This window comes from Pristiophorus japonicus, chromosome 5 (assembly GCF_044704955.1).
Source record: "Pristiophorus japonicus isolate sPriJap1 chromosome 5, sPriJap1.hap1, whole genome shotgun sequence".
NCBI classification, from domain to species: Eukaryota; Metazoa; Chordata; class Chondrichthyes; family Pristiophoridae; genus Pristiophorus; species Pristiophorus japonicus.
Genome location: NC_091981.1, coordinates 15024420 through 15038574, shown reverse-complemented (window position 1 = coordinate 15038574; position 14155 = coordinate 15024420).

Here is a 14155-nt window from a genome sequence, read left to right as displayed (position 1 = left end):
TATTGATTTTCCATTCAACGATAGGCCAGCGATGTGAAATGGGCGATGCGAAAATTCGGCGATGTGAGGTTCGCCCATCGAACGGCCAGCGATGTGGAAGGACAAAGCTTCCTGAGCAACAGCCTACTGCGCTTGCGATTTTTATTTTTTCTTGACTGGTTATCCTGCATTTCGGGAGGTCAGGGGTCATCCACACATGCGCAGAAGGCACAGGGAGGGTCAGAGAGAGAGAGAGCGAGAGAGAGAGAGGATAGAGAGAGAGGAGGAAGGTAGAGACAAAAGAGAAAGAGAAAGAGAGGAGAGATGAACAAACTTTTAAACTTTATAAAAGTTATAAAATGTCAGAAACCCATCAGGAAGCTGAGGGGGATAGGAAGAGGGCAAAGCCCTTTAGTGATGAGGCCAATGAGGCCCTAATCAATGAGGTGCATTCCCGGTGGGGCGTGCACAGTAATCCCCTACCGCGAGTTTATAGAAAAATTTGGGCAGGGATCGCTGCGGTGGTGTCCTCCGCATCCCATGAGGCGAGGGCGTCGGACCAGTGCCGGAAACGCTGGAACAGCTTGGTAGCTGCAGCAAGAGTAAGATGCATTTTATATTGTACTGATGCAAATTTTATTTCTAATACTGAATCGCCCGTATTGAATTTAAGTTGTTTATTCATAAATATTTTACATTAACTCCATATTAAGATCCGGACAGGGCTCAGAATAGGGACTATGTATGGGATAGTTTGGAGAGAGCTTTACTCTGTATGTATCCAATGTTGCAGCTGCTCTGGGAGTGTGGAGGGAGCTTTACTCTGTATGTAACTCTATGTTTCAGCTGCAATGGGAGTGTTTGATGGGACAGTGTGTAGGGAGCTTTACTCTGTAAGTAATCCTATGTTGCAGCTGCCCTGGGAGTGTTTGATGGACAATGTGGAGGGAGCTTTACTCTGTATGTAACCCCATTATGCAGCTGCCCTGGGAGTGTGGAGGGAGCTTTACTCTGGCTGCTGCAGTATAGAGAGATGTATAGGTGTCAAGCTGTAGCATGTAACGTTTTAAACTGTTGTGAGTCCATGATACTACCTCGTCAATGAGTTTATGCTATCCTCTTTTCTCGTTTGCAGAAGAAGATATCAATCAATCGGGCTGAGCAAAGGTGCACCAGGGAGTGGGGGGGGAGGGGCTATGCTCAGCTGCAACCGCTGACAGACCTCGAGGAGCGTGTAACTACGCTCATGGGCCACAAAACTCGCTCGGCCACCACCCGTGGTCTGGCGGAGCCCAGCTATGTGTCTCGTGAGTAATGGAATGTCCTGTAATTATAATGCAATGTGCAATATATGAATGATGTCATGTCATGCATGCAGCCTTTGTGCATAAGAAGTAGGGGGTGCAGGGGGTGCAGCCGCTACAGCTTTCTGGGGTAGTGAAATGTATTGATATGGAACGTCTCTCGTTAATGTGTACCGTTATGTTCTAATCAGCTCTGTAATAAGGTCATATGTGTCTTTAAGATCATCCTGAGACGCTGGTCGAGGTGCAACCAGCACCTACACCAGCACCCATTGAAGAGCAGGAGCAGGAGGAGGAGGACGAGCTCGACATCACCATCGCCACCACTGAGCTCGAGGAGGAAGAGGAGGATGAGGAGGAGCACCAGCAGCAGCAGACAGTTGTCGAGGGGGGTGATGAACCTGCGGTCATCTCACTTGAGATTGAAGAGGCACCGGGACCAAGCACTGTGCAGCCGGCAACGCCAAAGCGCATCATATTGCGCACGCCAACCCCACGGAGGCCGGGTCAGCGAGGTCAGCAACTGCCTCCCTCGGACGGTCAGTTGGAGGGCTTGATCTCCCTGTGCTCGGAGAGGGTCGCGATAGGTCGCGAGCTTCTCCAGGGGTTCTCTCAGTTTGCGTCTGACATTTCCCAGGAGTCTGCTGTGCAAGTGGAGTTAGAAACATAGAAACATAGAAAATAGGTGCAGGAATAGGCCATTCAGCCCTTCGAGCCTCCACCACCATTCAATATGATCATGGCTGATCATTCACCTCAGTACCCCTTTCCTGCTTTCTCTCCATATCCCTTGATACCTTTAGCCGTAAGGACCACATCTAACTCCCTCTTGAATATATCCAATGAATTGACATCAACAACTCTCTGCAGTTGAGAATTCCACAGGTTAACAACTCTCTGAGTGAAGAAGTTTCTCCTCATCTCAGTCCTAAATGGCCTGCCCCTTAGCCTAAGACTGTGTTCCCTGGTTCTGGACTTCCCCATCATCGGGAACATTCTTCCCGCATCTAACCTCTCCAGTCCCGTCAGAATCTTTTAAGTTTCTATGAGATCCCCTCTCATCCTTCTAAACTCCAGTATATAAAGGCCCAGTTGATCCAGTCTCTCCTCATATGTCAGTCCAGCCATCCCAGGAATCAGTCTGGTGAACCTTCGCTGCACTCCCTCAATAGCAAGAACGTCCTTCCTCAGATTAGGAGACCAAAACTGAACACAATATTCCAGGTGAGGCCTCACCAAGGCCCTGTACAACTGCAGTAAGGCCTCCCTGCTCCTATACTCAAATCCCCCAGCACGGCAGACACTAGAAGAGATGCGTGAGCAGACCGCCGCAATGAATGCCCTTTGGCATGTGCTGCTGGCTGAACATGGCGCTGCACCCCAAGTTGCCGTATTGGCTCTGAGTACAACCCCGAGCGCTCAAGCGAGTATGGAGGATACACTTCCTCTTGAACCGGAAGACGAACAGCCAGCTTCGTTCTCCACTCTGACACCTCCACCACGGCAGGAAGTCTTGCCGTCTCCCGTTGCACGCCAGCGTCGTCTCGGTCTGCGGGGACCAAAGCGGGCGGGTTGTGCTAAAACACAGCGGGGTAAAGGACCTGGAGGGAAATGTGGCCACAGGTAGGGAGGGGGATTGTTTTTGTAATGTTCATGTTAAATTTTTTATAGTTCATGTTGATGTTAAATTATTTAGAGTTAATTTGTTGCTGCTAATGTGCGTTCATAGTTGTGAGGGGGGGGGGGTGTGGGGGTTTGGGGGGGGAGGTGTGGGAGAGGGTGTTAATAAAAAAAAAATGTAAATTTGTTTTTTGCAATAACATTTTTTACTGATTTTAACAATTGTTGTGCATTCTCCTATAGTTACGTTCAGCATTTTTTAAATTTTAAATTTAATGCAAATGTTGTACAACAAAGGCCAGGCCAGTGCAGGCAAGGCAAAAACATAACTCAACACAAATGTAACTTTTGTTTAACCTTAACCGCAAATGAGCTTTTCTGCAAAACAGCAGTGACTACAATTCAGATGCGTTTGTTGGCAGTACAGTCACACCAAGTTCAACTTCCACTCCAGGACTCAAGTGCATTATCCAGGTAGATGCTTCAACACAGAGGGAGTGCAGCATTGTTCGAGGTGTACTGTTTCAGATGAAAACGCTTGCATTTATATAGCGCCTGTAACATAGTAAAAGAGGAACTTAGCCACATAAGGAGCTATTAGGTCACATGAACAAAAGCTTGGTCAATCAGGTTTTAAGAAACGTCTTAAAGGAGGAGAGAGAGCCAGGGAGCCTGAGTGGTTTAGGGAGGGAGCTTAGAGCCTTGGCAGCTGAAGGCCCGGCCACCAATGATGCAGCAATTAAAATCGGGGTTGTGCAAGAGGCCACAATTCGAGGAGCGCAGATATCTTGGAGGGTTGTAGGGCTGGAGGAGGTTACAGCAATAGGGAGGGGCGAGGCCATAGAGAGACAAAAACAGAGGCCCCCATCTGCCTCTTAAGGTAGAGATAAATGATTCCATTACATTTTATCAAAGAGCAGAGAGTTAGTTCTCTGTGTCTGGGCTAATATTCATCCCTCAATCAAGATCACCAAAATAGATTACTTTTTCAGCCATTTTATTGCTGTCTGTTGGATCTTGCAGTGTGTAAATTGGCCGATGTAACAACACAGATGACGCTTCAAAAGGCACAAAATGTACCATCTAAAATCTAAAGTCTGTCTTTCTTACCCCTCTATCATTTATTTCTCCAGGTGCTTATCCAACTCTCCCTTGAATTTCTGATACAATCACCTCCCACTGCCTCCCGTGCAACCCACACCTTCTGTGTAAAGTAGTGTTATATACTTATGCTTGGGGTCACCAGACACCAGGAGGCGCCACTGTCGGAGGTCATCGGGCTGTATGCGCACGTGCACGGTCACTGGTATATAAGCGCGGGTACCATGTCACGTGGGTTACTTTGGGTGTGAATAAAGTTGGATCAGGTAGTTTACAGTAACAAGTCTTTAGAGTCATTATATTCATTACATTTGGCGACGAGGTAACTTAAGAAACTTTACATGCACAATGGGCACTATTGGAATTCTGGAGAGATTCGCGGATGGCAAAGATTGGGCGGATTTTATCGACCGCCTGGATCAATATTTTGCGGCCAACAAAATGGAGGGAGACGCTGACGCAGTTCTGCGCAGGGCGGTTTTCTCACCGTTTGTGGTCCAAAAATTTATGGCCTCATGAAGAATCTTCCCTCACCTTTACATCCAACGAACAAAGAATATGCTTTGGTGCGTGACCATCTTAAGCCAAAAGAGGGGATAATCATCTCATGCTATTGCTTCTACACGCATGTTCATGCTGAAGGCCAGGATGTGTCGGGATTCATCGCCGAACTGCGACGCCTTGCTGAGCCGTGTAAGCTTGGGAATGTATTGGAAGAGATGCTGCGAGATTTCTTCGTGATAGGCATCAACCATGATATGATTCTTCGGGAGTTATTGCCCGAAGTGAAGCTGGATTTGAGCAAGACCATCGACTGCCAGGCATGCATGGCGACTGATGATAATTTGAGGCAGATATCATCGAAGAGTTGGAGCTCCATGGCAAGTACTGTAAACAAGATTGTGTCATCTTCTGGCAGAGCTGCTTATGGCAGGGCCTAATCGTTTGCTTATGTGAAACCTGTAGCTGCTCAAAGTCCGCCAACTAGTACGAATCCGATTTCACCCTGTTGGTGTTGTGGGAGCAATCATCGGCCTCATCAGTGTCGGTTTAAAGAGTACACCTGTAATGGCTGTTCGAAAGTGGGGCATCATCAGAGAATATGCCCACAACTGAGCATGATGATAACCAGTCAAGTGCTGGCCCGGATACACAACCCAAGGAGGAAGTGTATGGTCTGTATTCACTCTTGGGAAAGAGCCAGCCGATAATCATTAATGTGAAGCTGAATGGCGTGCCTGTATCAATGGAGCTGGACACGGGTGCGAGTCAGTGGATAATGAGCCAAAGGACATTCGACAAGCTGTGGGACATTGGGGCTGTGAAGCCTAAGCTGAGTCCAGTTAATGCCAAGTTGCCTACTTACACTAAGGAACTCATACCAGTGATTGGCAGTGCAGTAGTCACGGTGTCATATGATGGTGTTGTTCATGATCTACCATTATGGATCATCCCAGGTAATGGTCCAATGCTGTTCAGCAGGAATTGGCTCGAGAAAATCAAGTGGAATTGGAATGATATCAAAGCGTTGTCCTCGGTGGATGACACTTTGTGTGCTCAAATGTTGAAGAAGTTTCCTCTTTGTTTGAACCAGGCATTGGCAATTTTACTGGAGCCAAGGTGCAGATTCACCTGGATTCTGATGCAAGGCCTGTCTATCATAAAGCTTGGTCTGATCCTTATATGATGAGGGAGCAGGTTTAAATTGAGCTTGAAAGACTCCATCCTGACGGGGTCATATCACCGGTCGAGTTAAACGAGTGGGCCAGTCTCATTGTTCCTGTGTTGAAGAGTGATGGCACTGTCAGGATCTGTGGAGACTACAGGGTTACGATTAACTGATTTTCGAAAATGATCAGTACCCGTTACCAAAGGCTGATGACCTGTTCGCCATGCTAGTTGGTGGAAAGTCGTTCACTAAACTGGATCTGACATCAGCCTATATGTCACAGGAGCTTGTCGACACTTCGAAGAAACTCACCTGCATCAACACCCATAAAGGACTGTTTGTCTACAAAGATGTCCTTTTGGAATTGGTTCGGTGGGATATGGAGAGTCTACTGAAGTCCGTTCCTCGAAATGTTGTGTTTCAAGATGACATTCTGGTCACAGGTCGCGACACTACTGAACATCTGAACAACCTTGAAGAAGTCCTACATCATCTGGACAAAGTGGGACTCGGGCTGAAACGTTCGAAGTGTGTATTCATGGCACCTGAAGTTGAATTCCTCGGGAGGAAGATTGCTGCTGATGGCATCAGGCCAACTGATTTGAAAACCAAGGCCATCAAAAATGCACCCAGGCCTCAGAATGTGACGGAGCTCCGTTCATTCCTTGGGCTACTCAACTACTTTGGTAATTTCTTACCCAGAATGAGCACTTTGTTGGAGCCACTGCACGTGCTACTTAGAAAAGGCGACAACTGGGTCTGGGGTGTGTCTCAAGATAGTGCCTTTGAGAAAGCTAAGCATCTGCTCTGTTCAAACAAGTTGCTTGTATATTATGATCCAGTAAGCATCCTGTATTGGTCTGTGATGCTTCATCATATGGGGTTGGCTGTGTACTCCAACAAGCAAATGAGTCGGGTAAGCTACAACCTGTTGTGTATGCTTCGAGAAGTTTGTCAAAGACGGAAAGAGCTTGCAGCATGGTAGGAAAAGAAGCTTTGGCCTGTGTGTATGGGGTCAAAAAGATGCATCAATACCTGTTTGGTCTTCGTTTTGAACTCGAAACGGATCACAAGCCATTCATTTCATTGTTTTCGGAAAACAAAGGTATTAATACCAATGCATCATCCCGCATCCAGATGTGGGCATTGACATTTTCTGCCTATGATTATGTTATTCATCATAGACCTGGCACTGAGAATTGTACCGATGCACTGAGTCGTCTGCCTTTGCCTACACCTAATATGAAGATGCCTCAACCTGCAGATCTACTGTTAGTAATGGATGCTTTTGAGAGTGAAGGAACTCCTGTCACTGCTCAACAAAATAGGAGCTGGACCAGCCATGACCCTATTTTATTGGTTGTGAAACATTGTGTCCTCAGTGGTGATTGGTCTGCCATACCTATGGAAATGTGTGATGAGGCCAAACCATCCAACCGTCGCAAAGATGAACTGTCCATTCAGTCAGATTGTTTACTGTGGGGTAATCGTGTTGTTATGCCTAAGAAAAGTAGAGAAAAATTTGTACGTGAACTACATAGCACTCATCCTGGTATTGTCATGATGAAAGCTATTGCTAGGTCTCATGTATGGTGGCCTGGAATTGACTCTGATCTGGAATCATGTGTGCATCAGTGCAATACTTGCATGCAGCTAAGTAAAGTACCAGCGGAATCTCCGCTGAGTCTTTGGTCATGGCCATTTAAACCATGGTCAAGGATCCACATCGATTTGGTGGGCCCTTTCCTGGGAAAGATGTTTTTTATTGTGGTGGATGCATATTCAAAGTGGATAGAGTGTGTTATTATGTCATCCAATACATCTACAGCTACTATTGAGAGCCTTCGTGTCATGTTTGCTACTCACGGTTTGGCTGACATTGTTGTGAGCGACAACAGATCTTGCTTCACAAGTCTGGAGTTTCAAGAGTTCATGAAACTCAATGGTATTAAACATGTGAGGTCAGCCCCATTCAAACCTACTTCTAATGGTCAAGCAGAGCGTGCTGTTCGAACGATCAAGCGGAGTATGAAACGTGTAACTCAGGGTTCACTGCAGACTCACTTGTCCTGTATACTGCTCAGTTACAAGACCAGAGCTCATACACTTACTGGGGTCTCCTCTACTGAACTACTGATGAAGAGAAATCTTAAGACCAAGCTCTCTCTTGTTCATCCCGATTTGAATGATTGTGTTGAAAACAGACGTCAAAGTCAGCAAGGATATCATGATCGTGCTGCTGTGTCACGTGGCATCTCTGTCAACGATCCGGTTTATGTACTGAACTATGGTCAAGGTCCAAAGTGGATCGCCTGTACTGTTACAGCCAAGGAAGGTAACAGAGTGTTGATTATCATGCTCAAGAATGGGCAAACATGCAGGAAACATGTTGATCAGATAAAACTGCGGCACACGGATGAACTGGAACCGCTTGAGGAAGATGCAGTCAGTGACCAACCAACCAATATTCATTCATCAGAGGACTTTGCTGTCATTATTGAAACTGGACCTCCCGTCCCTGATGTGGTCATTACCACTCACCATCAGATCGGTTATTTCAGTCACAGCTGTCAGAACACTCGCCGAGAACTGAAGTTGAACTGAGACGATCAACTCGTGAGCGGAAAGTCCCAGACCATCTTAGTTTGTATAAAGACTGATATTAAGATCTTGAAAGGGAGATGTTGTTATGTATTTATGCTTGGGGTCACCAGACACCAGGGGGCACCACTGTCAGAGGTCATCGGGCTGTACGCGCGCAGTCACTGGTATATAAGCGCGGGTAGCATGTCACGCGGGTTACTTTGGGTGTGAATAAAGTTGGATCAGGTTTGCACCTGAGGCAGTTTACAGTAACAAGTCTTTTGCGTAATTACATTCATGACAAGTAGGTAAATCTAAATTGTTTTTTCCCCTCTTCTAAGTTCGAGGCTATGCTCGCTTGTAGAATCTGTCACTATGTTAAACCCATTGATGTTTGCCGTGCCTATATCCTTTAGGATGTTGAATGCTTCAATGGGATCACCCACAAAACTTCTTTACTCCAGTATAAATATGCTGAGCTTCTGCAGCCTCTCCTCAGCTTCCTTATCCAAGATATCGATTTAGTTTTGCTTCATTGCACCCTCGCCAATGCTCGGATGGATAATTTTACACAATATTGCAGGTAAGGCAAGACCAGGATTCTGTCAGACTCAGACTCACTTTCCACTGTCCTTCTGTTATACCTTTTTGCTCTTGTAATTATTGTTGCATACTGCACTACTAACTTCAGCAATATATCTTTGGGGCTGCGAAGGCGCTAATATTGACCGGGTGCTAAATTTAGCGCAGGAAGACTTCTGGCGCTGAGCCCAGCAAAATTCAGTTTCAGCACCCTGAGAGTGGAGTGGAGCGTTAAGGGAAGCGTTCCACACTTCTCTTAGGGAGTTAGGCTGGGTGTGAAACTTAATATCCCGTGCTAAAAAGCCGGCTTCGGAGCGCCCTAAGAGAGGCCGCCCTGCAACAAGGAAAAATCGGAACAAAATTCACAAAAAACATTCCCGGTAAACATTCACACTTACCTGATCCAGCCCTGCCTTACCTTAGCCCCCGCCCCCGGGACAGCTGTGCACGCCAGTCTATCTTTGGCGAGTTCCTAAGTGACTAAACAGTCCAATACAGGAATTACAGTCCCCTGTCACAGGTGGGACAGACACTAGTTGGAGGAAAGGGTGGGTGGGGAGTCTGGTTTGCCGCACGCTCATTCCGCTGTCTGCGCTTGTTTTCTGCATGCTCTCGGCGACGAGGCTTGAGGTGCTTAGCGCCCTCCTGGATGCTCTTCCTCCGCTTAGGGCGGTCTTTGGCCAGGGACTCCCGAGTGCCTGTGGGGATGTTGCACTTTATCAAGGAAGCTTTGAGGGTATTCCTGAAACGTTATCTCTGCCTACCTGGGGCTCGCTTGCTGTGTAGGAGTTCTGAATAGAGCGCTTGCTTTGGGAGCCTTGTGTCGGACATGTGGACGATATGGCCCGCCCAGCGGAGCTCTGCCACTACTGCCCCTCTCATACACTTTAGCGCTCTAAGAGAAATGGTTCACGCTTGAACTCTTGCTGCACTTCCCTCTTGAAACGCTGAAGCTGAATTTCCCGGGATCAAACAAGGATTATCGCCTGCAGATAATTTTCCCAGATTACAAAAGTTATCGACCCAAGCAGCGCACAACGGAATTTCTAGCTCATAGTGTAGAGGCACAAAATGGAGATTGTGAGCAGCTGATGGGGCAGTGCAGTATCTGCTTGATAGTTTGCAAAGTGACTGTATTACTGCATGAGGTGAAGCAAAGATAGTCACCCTGTTTGGCACTTCAGGGAACCCTCCCCAGATAATAGCAATGCATCTTATCTTTCAGAAGATGACAGCCAAGCTCAACCATCAGTACAGTATTTAATACCAGCGATTATGTTTTGCATTCTCATGAACCCTGACATCCAGGAAAGCATAGAATCATAGAATGATACATCATACAAAGAGGTTGTAATGTTCAGAATAACTCCACAAGACTGTATTGCAAGCTCAAACTGTTGTGACCTTGGTCTCTTTATTCAGACTCTAGAGTGAGGAAGCAGCATGGTGAATCACCTTTTATACCTGCTTGCCCCAGGGTGTGCAGGTGACCCTTAGGTCTCCCACAGGTGTGCCCCCTAGTGGCAAGTCTTAAATTTGGGTAAGGTCGACATACATACATAACAGAGGCCAATCAACCCATCGTGCATGGGCTTCAATGTTGCTAATAACTCTATTGTGTGATATTTTTGAAAGCCCATAGACACAACAGCAACCATTTCGGATTATTGTCTCTAAAAGTTTCCCTGTGACCGACATCGTGCTGTTTGGCCTGTAGTTGCTGAGTTTATCTGTTCTATGTTCAGTGGATGATGTCTCCTCTTACAAGGCAAGTGATGAACATGTTGTCACTTGCCAACAAGGCCTCAGTCAGTTGTGTGATGCATCTCGGGTTTATTTCTAGAGTGATAGAATTGAAAAGTAGTGAAGTTATGCTAAACTTGTATCGAACCTTGGTTAGATCACACTTGGAATTCTGTGTGCAATTCTGGTCACCATATTATAAAAAGGATGTAGAGGCACTGGAGAGGGTGCAGAGAAGATTTACAAGGATGATACCAAAAATGTGAGGTTATACCTATCAGGAAAGGATGAACAAAGAAGGCTGAGGGGTGACCTAATAGAGATCTTAAAAATTATGAAAGATTTTGATTAAATACAGAATGTTTCCACTTGTGGGGATGATCAAAACTAGAGGCCATCAATATAAAATAGTCACCAAGAAATCCAATAGGGAATTCAGAAGATATCTCTTTATACAGAGAGTGGTGAGAATGTGGAACTCACTACCACAGGGAGTGGTTGAAGCGAATAGTATCGATGCATTTAAGGGGAGGCTAGATAAGTATATGAGGGAGAAGAGAATAGAGGGTTCTGCTGATAGAGTTAAATGAGGAAAGACGGGAGGAGGCTCGAATGGAGCATAAACGACAGCATGGACTGGTTGGGCCGAATGGCCTGTTTCTGCACCGTATATCCTAAATAATCCTATGTAATCTATAGGCAGCCAAGTGGCTGCTTTTGCATTTGTTAGTGGTGCTTACATTGGAAGAATCCATTAGAGCAAACGTTTAATGCAGCAGTGACCTTCTTGCCCATGGGAAGAGCTGTCTGTGTGGCACAAGGAAGCTGCAAATTTGTCTGCAGCAGCTATGTGTCTGCCTCCTTTGTGAAGTTGAGGCACCTCTTTAATACCCAGGCACCGTTTGGGCAAGTGAGTAGGGCCGTGGTGTAAGGATAGATGCCCACAGAACATGGTATAGTCAGAGCTGCCTCTTTATTCCCTCAGAACAAGTAGGGAAAGAAATTGGAAATTGAAGTCTTGCAATGCAAAACGTCAGACAAAAATAGTAAGAAAAAATTGATGAATCAACAACAGTGCAGATAGAACATTAAATTACAAGATGGCCTGCTTCACCTTGTGGGGTGAATGGCAGTCTAGGCTAACTGCAAGATCCCAGACTTCACTATGAAGGAACCAGCACTGCACTGCCAAGGCAGAAAAATGAAGGATCTATTCGTCTTTTTGCACAATGCTCCTTCATGACGATGTCTGGAGACTTATACCGTTAATCTAACAGGGAAAGAAAATGAAACATCAGGCCGGTGATTTAAAATATTTTGGGCTAGAATTTGGCCAGCTGTCGGTAATTTGGTTTTAGCGTTAGTTTGGAGAAAAAATAAGAATAAAAATTTTGCAATTTTTTCAGGCGGTAAATTTGGCCCCAAAATACGCCTGTCGATACAAATCGGCGTTGCTGGAGTTTACGTGGTGGAAACCGCCATCCTGAGGAACTTTCATCATCATAGTCAGTCCCTCAGAATCGAGGAAGACTTGTTTCCACTCCTAAAGTGAGTTTTTTGATGGCTTAACAGTCCGATACGAGAGCCATAGACCCTGTTACAGGTGTGACAGACATTCGTCAGAGGAGGGGGTCGGTAGGACTGGTTTGCCGCGCGCTCCTTCCGCTGACTGCGCTTGGCCTCTTCATGCTCTTTGCGTTGAGACTCGAAGAGCTCAACGCCCTCCCGGATGGACTTTATCCACCTCGGGCAGTCTGCGGCCAGGGTCACCCAGGTGTCAGTGGTGATGTCGCACTTTACCCGGGAGGCTTTGATGGTGTCCTTATAACGTTTCCCCTGTCCTCCTTTGCCTCGTTTACCATGAAGGAGCTCCGCTAAAGCATTTGCTCAGGGAGTCTCGTATCTGGCATGCGTACTATGTGGCCTGCCCAACGAAGCTGATCGAGTGTGGTCAGTGCTTCAATGCTGGGGAAGTTAGCCTGGTCGAGGACACTGATGTTGGTGCGCCTGTCCTCCCAGGTGATTTGCAGGATCTTGCGGAGACATCGTTGGTGATATATCTCCAGCGACTTGAGGTGCCTTCTATACATCGTGCATATCTCAGATCCATACAGGAGGGCGGGTATTACTACAGCCCTGTAGACCATGAGTTTGGTGGTGGATTTGAGGGCCTGGTCTTAAAACTTTCTTTTCTTCAGACGGCCAAAGGCTGCACTGGCGCACTGGAGGCGATGTTGAATCTCCGCATCAATGTCTGCCTTTGTTGATAAGAGGCTCTCGAGATATGGGAAATGGTCCACGTTGTCCAGGGCTGCGCTGTGAATCTTGATGATTGGAGGGCAGTGCTGAGCGGCGGTGACAGGCTGGTGGAGGACCTTTGTCTTACGGATGTTCAGCGTAAGGCTCATGTTTTCATATGCCTCAGTGAATACATTGACTATATTGTGGAGTTCAGCCTCAGAATGTGTGCAGATGCAGGCGTCATCTGCATACTGCAGCTCAACGACTGAGGTTGGGGTGATTTTGGACCTGGCCTGGAGGCGGCGTAGGTTAAACAGCTTCCCACTGGTTCTGTAGTTTAGTTCCACTCCAGCGGGGAGCTTGTTGATTGTGAGGTGGAGCATGGCAGCGAGGAAGATTGAGAAGAGGTTTGGAGCGATAACGCAGCCCTGTTTGAATCTGGTCCGGACGTGGATTGGGTCTGTAATGGATCCTTTGGTAAGGACCACGGCCTGTATGTCGTCGTGAAGCAGGTGAAGAATGTTGACAAACTTTTGGGGGCATCCGAAACAGAGGAGGACGCTCACGGTTGACAATGCCAAAGGCATTTGTAAGTTCGAAAAAGGCCATGTATGAGGGCTAGCGCTGGTCCCTACATTTTGCCTGCAACTGGCGTGCTGCAAAGATGTCTGTTGTACCCCATAGGGAACGAAATCTGCATTGTGATTCCGGGAGGAGGTCCTCGGCCACAGGGAGAAGACGATTGAGGAGAACTCGAGCGACAACTTTCCCAGTGGCTGAAAGCAGGGAGATTCCCCTGTAGTTGCCGCAGTCAGACTTGTCTCCCTTTTTAAAAATGGTCACAATCACTGCGTCTCTGAGATCTCCCGGCATGCTCTCCTCCCTCCAGATGAGAGAGTTGAGGTCATGTATTCGCGCCAACAGTGCCTCTCTGCCATATTTTAGCGCCTCAGCAGGGATTCCATCCGCACCCATAGCCTTGTTATTCTTAAGCTGTTTTATGGCTTTGCCTACCTCGTGCAACGTTGGAGGTTCACTGAGTTGGTGACGGGTCGCATGCTGCGGGATGGAATCGAGAACACTCGAGTCAAAGGCAAAGTCTCGATTGAGGAGATCTTTGAAGTGCTCCTTCCATCAGGCCCTGACAGTCTCGGTGTCCTTGATGAGTGTTTCCCCGTTCTTGGCCAGGAGTGGGGTGGGACCTTGGGAGTTTGGACCGTAGGTGGACTTGACTGCAGCGAAGAATCCTCGCATATGGTGGCTGTCGACCAGTTGTTGTATCTCCTGTGCTTTCTCCATCCACCACCTGTTCTTTAGGTCCCGAGTTTTTTGT